The 10,847-nt window shown below is 36.6% G+C and overlaps 1 pseudogene; it reads right to left on the bottom strand.

Moving 5' to 3' along the window:
- Positions 1-705: 705 nt before the first annotated feature.
- Positions 706-10,847, bottom strand: part of LOC102256250 — a 32,543-nt pseudogene continuing 22,401 nt past the window's right edge.

The following is a 10,847-nucleotide window of genomic DNA, read 5'->3' as shown; positions in this document are numbered from 1 at the left end:
CAAGTGCACAAATTTTTTTGCACAGGGCTTCTAGTCTATAATAATAACAGTGTAATATGCTAATTAGACTGGAAGACCTTCCAGACGAAGCTGGGGCTGCAAGGGAAACCCAGGTCCAGGGTGCCAGAGGGAAGCTGCTGCCGGTGCCGGTGCCAGGGGAAGGAGGGCCTACTCTTGCATGAATTTCGTGCATCGAGCCTCTAGTAAAATATAAATTTCATTTAAAAACATCCATAAGAGTATAAGCTCTGTGAAGGCAGATACCTCACCCCTGAATACCCAGCACTAAAAACATTTCCTGTGTCATGCCAGAAGTTCATCAAATGTTAATTGAATGAGTGAAGAAAGTAACTGGGTATTGTGCTAACCATTTTATAGATGTTATCTCATTTAAACCTTCTCAAGTTGCAGCAAACATCTCCATTTTAAAGATTCAGAAAGGAAAAGTTTATTGAGGTTCAATAACTTGACCTAGGTCAGTGATGGCGAACCTATGACACGCGTGTCAGAGGTGACATGCGAACTCATTTTTTTGGTTGATTTTTCTTTGTTAAATGACATTTAAATATATAAAATAAATATCAAAAATATAAATCTTTGTTTTACTATGGTTGCAAATATCAAAAAATTTCTATATGTGACATGTTAAGTTAGGGTTTTTCAAAATGCTGACACGCCGAGCTCAAAAGGTTCGCCACCACTGACCTAGGTCATACCGATGATAAGTGGTAGAGCAGGGTTCAAATCTTCATCTACCTGCAAAGTATATGCCAAGCTTCTTGCCACCGAGAGGAAGAAAAGAAAGAAAGAGCCTTGATTTTCTCCCTTAAAGCTTCCGTACACCTCATATCTGGGATGATGGACCTGCCACTGAACCACAGGGACATAAACTGTAAAAAATTCTCTGCTATTTTCTGAAAAGTAAACACAAAAAACAAAACAAAAAAGCCTAAACAAATAAAACCCCAGAAACCCGGGGGAAACAAAATAACAATTACGACATAAACAGTTAAATAGCTACAAGAAGACAACAAAAGGATCAAGAAAAGTAGCATAGTGCACGTATAATTTACTATCTGCATCAAAAATTAATCATAAGAGCCCATAAGCCCCAGCAAATAAACATTGTTTTACATATGATTTCCTGGGACCTGGGATACATTTACACTGAATAGCAGTCAGTCAGTGCTTAATCACCCCAGCAGATTTTTTCCAGGGTTTAACTTTCTCTTAATTGTACTTTACTTTCTCATCCTTTTCTTTCTTTTTGTGATTACTAAACACAGGCCAGTTAAATGTCACTAGTATCCTCTTTGGTGAACATGTGCGTGATCGCGGTGGGAAGGGAGTTAGAGCTAAATAAAGTTTATCTAGGTTATCTGTCATCTCCCAAGTCCAAAACCTCACCATATTTCCCAGCAGCCCGTGTGACAGCTGTATCTAAATTCATATGCAGTCAGTGCTTCATGTCAACTAACAATCCCTTAAGCATAGTTTATGCAACTTTATATTACTCTACCAGTGAAGACAAAAGCATATTTTCTGCCAACGATAAAACACTTTGAGACAATCTGGATCACAGATAAAAGATACTTTCCTATTCATTGGCTATGTTTTCAAGATAGCATTAATCTAACAAATAAAATTACAAATTGGGTTAATCATTTATTCTGGAATAGGCGGTAAAATTTAAGACATTAAGATGAATGTTTTGCAATATGTGCTTTAAAAAGTTGTCATCTATGATTTATTTGCTTTCCAGTGCTTATGAACAACATCAGGGCAAATTGTTTTATGTGTGGCTTAAAAATAATTGGTATGCAAATAGTGTATGATATCAATTTAGCCAAGCAAAATGAGGCTATGCTCGTTAATCAAAGTGGATTGTAAAACTTTGGCAGGGAGCTTGAAGCTGGAATTATTTTTGGTACTGTGAGGACTTTCTGTGCTATATTTTATAATATTTTTTCCTTAGTTATAAGGAATGTAACTAATTATATCTTTATATCCCCTTGGCCCATTTATACTTAAAAACCTAATTCCTTACTATTCTGACTCTCCTTTCTTCTGCTTTAGTCACCTGTCTCTTTATGGTTGACCGAACACACCATGCACACTCTCACCCCAGAGCCTTTGCATTGTGTTCTGTTTGACAACATGTTCTCCCAGGACCTCTTTATGGTTTGCTCTGTTTCGGTCTCTGCTCTAATGTCTACAGATCAGAGAAGGCTTTCCTTAGAACCCCTTACAAAATAGTGAACTCCCACTTTTACTACCTGCCTGGTTCTGCTATTGTCTCTTAACATGCACTTATTCCCGTGTCTTTGTGACATACTCTATATTCCTCAGCGTATTTGTTTATTTTCTCTCTCTTCCTATTGTATAATACAGCACACCCAAACAATGGCTTAACAACGAGTCATTTATTTTACTCATGAATCTGGAAGTTGACTGGCCTTAGATTCCCTATCAGAGTCTCCCATACAGTTACACAGTGACAGGGCTTCAAATAATTAAAATGCTCACCTCCTCACATTCCTTACACCTGAAGCATCCTTATTTTGTCTTTTATGACCTTGTTTGGGCTTTATATAGCACCTAACTTCTGCAGAATTCTAGTCACTGAATGAGTCACCAAAGCCTGAATGAAGGGACTGAAACTCTAGCTCCAGATTTAGATGGGGCAAAAGTCTATACAAATAATTGGGACCAGAAATATTGTTTAGGTTAGTTTTGGAAAAGCAATCGCAATCTATCACTTCCAATTAGAAAGTAATGTCTATATGGGCAGGGGCTTTGTTTAGGTCTTTGCTATATCCACAGTCATTGTGTTTTGAATGGTTAAATAAATCAATGAATAAAAGAAAAACCTAATGAGTAAAAACCAATTGTACATGACCAATGTTTCCAATACTTTAATAACAATAGAGAGGAGGTTATGTAAATGCTCGTAGCTATGCACTTAAAAGCTGCTGTGATTTCTTTTTAAGTAGAATTCCCATTAGTTTTTCTTTCCTTTATTAATTCCACATAGATTTACCAAATTCAGGGTAAGTCACACATTTCTAGCTTGAAGTGGGTATTTCCACTTCAATCTTTGTTTTATGAATAATTTGAGGACAGGAATAGATCACATGGAGAAGGTGCTCTAACATTTTTGCCTCAAAATTCCCCCCCCCCTTTTTTTTCTGTTTCTTGTAGAAGTCACTCCATAATTAATTACTCACAATAAGATAAGATAAAGCTCTTCTTTGTTATGCCTCAGAATGATGTATTTAGTGTTTAGTACCACTCCTAGCATAGAAAAGTTTCTTAAAGTTTGTTAGATGGGCAATAGGTGAAAATTATTACCAAGTTTATAAGTACAAATTGAAGAAATTTTAAAAGTCTTAACTTCAAAAGGAGCATTAAATTTACAGAGAAATTTGATGTGTACTATCTTAGTTTGTATTGGACTTGTTTATCTTTTAAACTGTACTAGATATAAAAAGTTTTAACTGTTTCTCAACCTTTTGACTGAGGTCAAATGTAGATATTAAAGTTTATGATAAGGCTTTAATTTTTATTATAATTTATGGGTGAGATGTTAAAAAACAAATAACAAGAAGGCATAGAATAAAAAAGAAAATTTAAAACTAGATAATCTACTATTTGAGAAAAAAAGCTAATTTGTAGACTATTCTTTTCAGAGTGCATTGTTATAGTTTTTTGTTTTTCTATATTTTCCTTTGTTTCACAGTATTGTCTATATCCTATAATAGCTTAAATAAATCATTTTAAAAATACTTTTTATTATAAAATGCATTTTCTTTTGAAGAAGTTGTGTTTATTGTTAAAGTATGTTTGATCAAGCTGATTTCTCTCAGTCAATAAGTTAGTATGTGGTATAATCCAACTGAAGCCTAAATGTTAAAACTAACCAGGGTCCGGAGTAATAATTCATTCCTTGGTGTGACTGTATGTTCAGTGTAGGTGACTACCTGGTGAAACCTGTCAAAGTGAAAGAGTTACTATTAGACATACCTACAATTTACATAGACAACAGATTTGATTTCTCAACATTTCTTTCAAATGTGAAAGACTAACTTTGGAAGAGAAGATTATGCAAAGGAGCATAACTGCTATCCATGAAAATTACAACAGTTAATTTTTATTTGTTTTCAGCATTTTTGTTTTAGAAAATTAAACTTTATGAAATTAAATACAGAGATGTTTCCCTCTTTCCAGTTTCTCTCTCCCTTTTCTGTTTTTCCTCTTTCTTCCTTCTCCCTCTCTTTCCCAGTTTCAATTATCTTTACAGAGCATGTAGCTATATTTGTGTAAACTGAACGGGTGTGTGCTAAGACTCTACTGTTTCACAAATAAACATCACACTGTAATTACACCATAATTATGCAGAACGTAATTTCAACGGACTGATGATGTAGAGGTTGGCTCTGGTAGCTGCCCTGCATGAGTCTATCACCATGAGAAATAATTTCCCAGTCTTTGGTGATGTTTAAAGAAAAAAAAAATCTTATTTCATGCTTTTCTGTTTTTTTGTTACATAATTTTAGGAAATAGAACTTGAATATATTGTACAGACATTTTTTTAAATGTCTGAATGATTTTCAACATAATATCTGTCTTTTTTTTTTTAAAAAAAAACTATTCTATCTAAATTGCTCCCTCTCCATCCTGTTACTTTTTAAATAACTGGCAGCTCAATTTTCTTAGGGCCTCCTAGTAGCTTCAGCAAGCTTAATAATGCAGTCAATTAAAGTGTCTTTGGCAAGCAAACTAAGGTTAAAATCCTATTACTGCCAATGGCTTTTTTAAGGACCTTTCTTGACACTTAGGCTACATAATTCAACATAATGTGCCAAGTTCAATAATGAGATTAGCTGGTTATCTGCACAATCGGATAACTACTTGATTGTTTGGCTGAACTATAATTTGTATGTGATGAAGTGAACTACAAGAAAGATATGAACAACTAAAAACTTGTCAGGATATGAACATGCATATCTGTTAATGGAAATGATAACTAAAATATTTATGGCGATTTATCGTTTAAATATTGTTTCCATATCATTAACTCCTATCATAGACCTACCCAATGAGATATTATTCCTATAGTTATAGAAAAGGAAAGGGAGAATCAGAAAAGTCAAATATTGAACTCAGGGTCACACTACCAAGTACCAGTGTTAGAGTAGATACTCATTCTTCTGATGGCAAACCTGTGTACAAACCAGTTCTTAGAGAAGATATTATAAAAACAAAAAAATGTATATATACAGAAATATAAGTACATTGAATTATAGATTGAGTATTTAAAGTGTATAAGATATTGAATGCATATAATATATACACAGAATATATGTAACATATTGAAATATATATATATATATATTAGCATGATGGTAAAACATACATTTTGGAGTCATGCAGTCAGGGACAAAAATTTTAGTTCCATTACATCCTAGCTGTATAAACCTCCAGGAGCCTGACTTACTATAAATAGGGGAAATAGGAATAATAATTGTACCCATTGAAAGGTACTTAACAGTGAAACATTTAGCATTGTGTTTGGCACATGATAAATGCTTAGTAAGTAATAGTAGTAAGGGAAAAGAGAAGGAGAAAACATCAAAATTATCTATTTGTTCAAAAGTTTGAAAGTCAGCCAGAAATTTATCATGCAGGTCAATGTTTCTGATACAATATCTAGATTTATGAAGCATTTTTCACTGCTTCTGATACAAAATAAAATAATATTTACAAATATTATATATTTCAAGATATCAAAAATGTGATGTCAACAATGACTAAAGGAGCTAAAATTGCAAAGTGGGAAAAGCCCTTCCTAACTAGTCTGACAATCACTGTCATATCTAGACTCGTCTGCTGATTCTGAGGACAAGCAGAAACGGGCTTAACCTGGAGACATGGACCTTCCTGAGGCAAAGATATCCAAAGGAGTTTTGGACTGTTCCACAGGCCGATGTGATGGAGTCGAATCTAGAGCAACCCAAGTACATGGCTACCTTTCTTATGGTTAAAGATTTGATTTGTAAACTTCTCAAATGCAGAATAAAATCTTCTGCCATCTCTGGACACTCAAGAGACAAAATCTGACTGGAGCCAGTGGGGCTTGCTTCAAATATATTGGCAGTTTTGAGGTTAAGTCATTTGCCAGAGTTTGAAGTCATAGGGGCAAGAAGCAATAGAGCTAAAACAAAACAAAACAAAACAAAATAAAACAAACACAAAACTCTCCAAAAAGCTATATATATATAGTCATTCGCCAGTCACTTAAATTCCTGGGAGGATCATCTATGAGGAACAGAGACAAGCCAGAAGTGATGAAGGCTTACAAAATTGCACCTACCATGAATATCATTTTTTGATTAGATTGAGGTGATCACTTAATCTGCCAAACAGAGGAAAAGTGAAACTTTATTTTAAAGGGGGATAAAAGGAAATAAAATCCAGTCTCTATAATTATTTTAGACACTATATGACAATACAAATTAAAAGACATGCGAATAAAGAGGAAAATGTGGCAAGTAATTGAGAGAAAAGAAAGATGATAGAAAAAGAGCCCAAATAATCAGATGTTGAAATTAGCGAACAGGAACTATAATGTATCTCTTATGTATATGTTAAAGAAAATAGAGGGGTAAAAAGACAAAACCAATAAATAATGGATAATTTTTTACAGTGAACACAATTAAAATGGTATTCTAGAAATTAATTATGAAAATACTTGAAATTAAGAACTCATATGAATTTAAAAGCAAACTGGGCATAGTAAAAAATGAGATTCATAAACTTAAAGCTAGAGCAATAAAAGATATTCAAACTTAAGTAAAGGTAGAAAAAATTTAAAAATGGACAAAACTAATTATCAGTACAGTCACAAGGTATAGCATAGATGTCACTGGAGTTCCAGTCTGAGAGAGCAGAGAGATAGTAGAATAAAAGCAACATTGCAAGAGATAATATTTGGGGGGAAAGTAAATTAATGAAAAATATCAATCCACAGAATCAAGAAACTCCTTGAACTTCTTTAAGCAGTGTAAATATAAAGCCACATGTTATAGGTGCAAAGGCACATTATAATTTGCTCAAATCAGAGAAAAAACAAATTACACAAATTAGATTTTGAAAGTAACTCAAGAAAAAGACATTTTATATTCCTCAAAGGAGTACCAAAAATATTGATAATATTGATTAAAATATTTAAAACAGAAACCCTGGAATCCAGAAGGAAATGGAAAAAACATGAAGCCAGCATAGAATTTAGGACTTAGAGGAAAAACCCTTAAAAAAAAAGAATTAAGAGCAAAATAAATGTCTCTTATGATATCTAAAAGCTGAGACAATTTCTAAATTGCAAAACTTCACTAAAACAAATAGTAAAGTTTGTCAGTGTGAAGGAAGATGATACCAAATGGAATCATTAAAGTATAGAAAGAATGGAAAGTACAATAAAAAGATAAATATACATGAAAAAATTTAAAATAAGTTAACTGGAAACAATAATAATAACAATAATACTGTATTTTAATATTTGTAACATCTACAATTAAAATACATGACAATGATAACAAAGCAATCAAGAGAGATTGTAAAATTTTCTCATTATGTAAAAAAAAGGTTAAGAAATATTCTTATGACATGTGCAAAAGCACTCTGGAGGGATTAGATACTTAAATTTGAGAAAATCATTACAAATTCCAGAAAGAAATACAGGAGAATAGCTTCTACACTTTGATGTAGGCAAAGATGTGTGAAATAAGTCACAAAAAAGGGCTCATCACAAAAACATAAGAATTTAACAATTTTGGTCCTTAGAAAATACCATTGAGATAGTGAAAATCCAAGTTAGATAGTGGGAACTATATGAATATAAATATATTATATATATATAGAAATAATTTAATTGATAGTTTAATATTTTTAATTTTATACATACCAGCAAGAAGTAATCCTTTCAATACTACCTAAATTAGCGCCTCTGGAATCATAATGGTTCAGATATACCAAAACCTATCCAGGAAAACGATGGTTTTGTGGTTCTGACTGCGGATAAGGGAAAATAACAGATTAAATAGAAAGATTAAATTTTCTATCAGGATTTGTTTATCTTTGGTTCTTCTTTTCTGATGAAAAACAGTGTATATTTTTCAGTTATAATGAATTAAAGCAGTATAGAATTTACCTTAAAAGGGACAAAATTGGACAGGAGCTGGCATATTGTGAGATTCATTTCCCCTGAGCATCTGCAACCCTGGCAGCCACTGAGCAGAAAGGAAGGAACCAAAGAAGCCTGATAGCCATCCCCATGACAGCACTGATATGAGATTGTATTGCATTTTTCTAAGAAAAGACCAGATTATTAAAATCTAGCTCATACCGCTGACACAATCATTGCCCCATTGCACAGACGAGGAAACAGTGCCAGCGGTCACACAAATTAAACTAGTAAATCTTCGTCACACTTAAAACGCCCCCTGGCAGTGTATAACTTTAACTGCTTATTTTTTATTTTTTTGAATTTTATTTTATTGTTTAAAGTATTGCAGATAGTAGTACATATGTCTCCTTTTCTTTTTTTTCCCCATTGACCTTTCTCCAGCCTCCCCTCCCTCCCGGCACATGCCCTCACCCCACCCCACCAGTGTCTTGCGTCCATTGGTTATGCTTATATGCATGCATACAAGTCCTTCAGTTGATCTCTTACCTCCCTCCCATCCCCCAACACCCCCCAGCCTTCCCACTGTAATTTGACAGTCTGTTCCATACTTCTCTGCCTCTGTATCTATCTTTTTGTTCATCAGGTTATAATGTTCTTTATTATCCAGAAATGAGTGAGATCATGTGGTGTTTTTCTTTCTCTGACTGGCTTATTTCACTTAGCATAATGCTCTCCAGTCCATGCATGCTGTTGCAAATGGTAAGAATTCCTTCTTTTTTATAGCAGTGTAGTATTCCATTGTGTAGATGTACCATATATAAATTTTTATCTTTATTGTTGAAAATATTAAAGATGTCCCCTTATTTTCCCCCATTGAGCCCCTCCATCCTGCTCCCACCCCCTCCCCGGCCTTTCCAGCACTATGGTTTGTCCATGCATTATGCATATAAATTATCTGGTAAACCTCTTCCCACTTCCCCTTCCCGCTGAAAAATCAGTATATATGGCATACATATACGTTTTAGTATTTATAAATATAAAATAGATATTATATATAAAATTTCCACTTTATGGGAATTATATATTATTATATACATGCATAATTTTAAACAATAGACATTTTATTATTCTAAATTAATGAGAAAAAATTTAGAAAATCCAATAGAAAAATAACTTAGAGATACTTCAGAAAAGAAGATATTTACATAGGCAATACATTTGAAAAGTGTTCAACATTATTAGTCATCAGAGAATAAAAATTTAAACCACAATGAGTTCAACCACAACATTTATAATAGAGCTTGGGTGGGTGGAAGAGATCAACCAAAGAACTTGTATGCATATATGCATAACCATGGACACAGACAACAGGGTGGTGAAGGCCTGGGGTGAGGCATGGGGACTTGCTAGAAGCAGTCAATGGTGGGAAAAAGTGGACATATGTAATACTTTCAACAATAAAGATTTATATATACACTAGAGGCCCGGCACATGAAATTCGTGCGCGGGTATGGTCCCTAGGCCTGTCCTGCGATCAGGGCCATCTTCCCCAGCTGCCACAGCTGGCCCCGCCCCCTGCCACCATCCACCCCCTGTTTCCCGTTCCCATCTGGTGATTGGTGCCTGGTGGCCGGGGGAAGGGATTGAGAGGTCGGCTGTTCCTGCCTGCTCGTTGGCCCCACCCTTGCTGTGGGTAGCCATCAGGCAATCAGAGCCTGCTGGCTGGGGAAAGGGACCAAGAGTTGGTCAGTGCACCACATAGTGACTGGTCCAGTGGTCATTCTGCTGTTAGGGTCAAATGGCATATAACCCTTTTATTATATAGGATAGAGGCCTGGTGCTTGGGTGGGGGTTGGCTGGTCTGTCCTGAAGGGGGTCCCAGATCGGTGTTGGGATCCCTGCTGGGGGCCTGGGCTGGCAGGGGCGAGGGGACACCACGGTTTTCAGGTCAGCCACGCCCCCATTGGGGTGGGGTCCCTGATGGAGGATGGGGCTGGCCTGGGCGAGGGGCTGCTGGGGGTTTGCAGGCCAGCCATGCCCCCAGTTTTGTCAGGAAGGACATCTGGAATGACATCTGGAAGACATCTGGTCTATCCAGTCTAATTAGCATATTACCCTTTTATTAGTATAGACTAGAGGCCTGGTGCACAAAAATTTGTGCACTCGGGGGGGAGAGGGGGTTTCTCAGCCCAGCCTGTGCCCTCTCACAGTTTGGGACCCCTCGGGAGATAACGAAGTGCTGGCTTAGGCCTGCTCCCAGGTGGCAGAGGGCAGGCCCAATCCCTAGGTGCAGCCCCTGGTTGGGCTCAGAGCAGGGCTGATTGGGGAGTTGGGGCGCCGCCCCCTGTCATGCACAGAGCAGGGCGGATTGGGAGGTTGCGATGCCACCCTCAGTCACGCTCAGGGTAGGGCAGATTGGGGGGTTGGGGCACCGCCCGCTGTCACACTCAAGGCAGGGTCAATGGGGAGGTTGCGGCGCCACCCCCTGTCATGAACAGAGCAGGGCCAATCAGGGGGTTGGGGTGCTGCCACCTGTCACTCACAGAGCAGGGCCCATCAGGGGGGTTGGGACTCCGTACCCTGTCATGCACAGAGCAGGGTTGATCAGGGGGTTGGGGAGCTCCCCCCTGTCATGCACAGAGCAGGGCCGATCAGGGGGTTG

This window comes from Myotis brandtii, unplaced genomic scaffold, assembly GCF_000412655.1.
Source record: "Myotis brandtii unplaced genomic scaffold, ASM41265v1 scaffold609, whole genome shotgun sequence".
Classification (NCBI taxonomy): domain Eukaryota; kingdom Metazoa; phylum Chordata; class Mammalia; order Chiroptera; family Vespertilionidae; genus Myotis; species Myotis brandtii.
The sequence above is the reverse complement of the archived record's forward strand: the minus strand, read 5'-3'. Positions and strand labels throughout refer to the sequence as shown.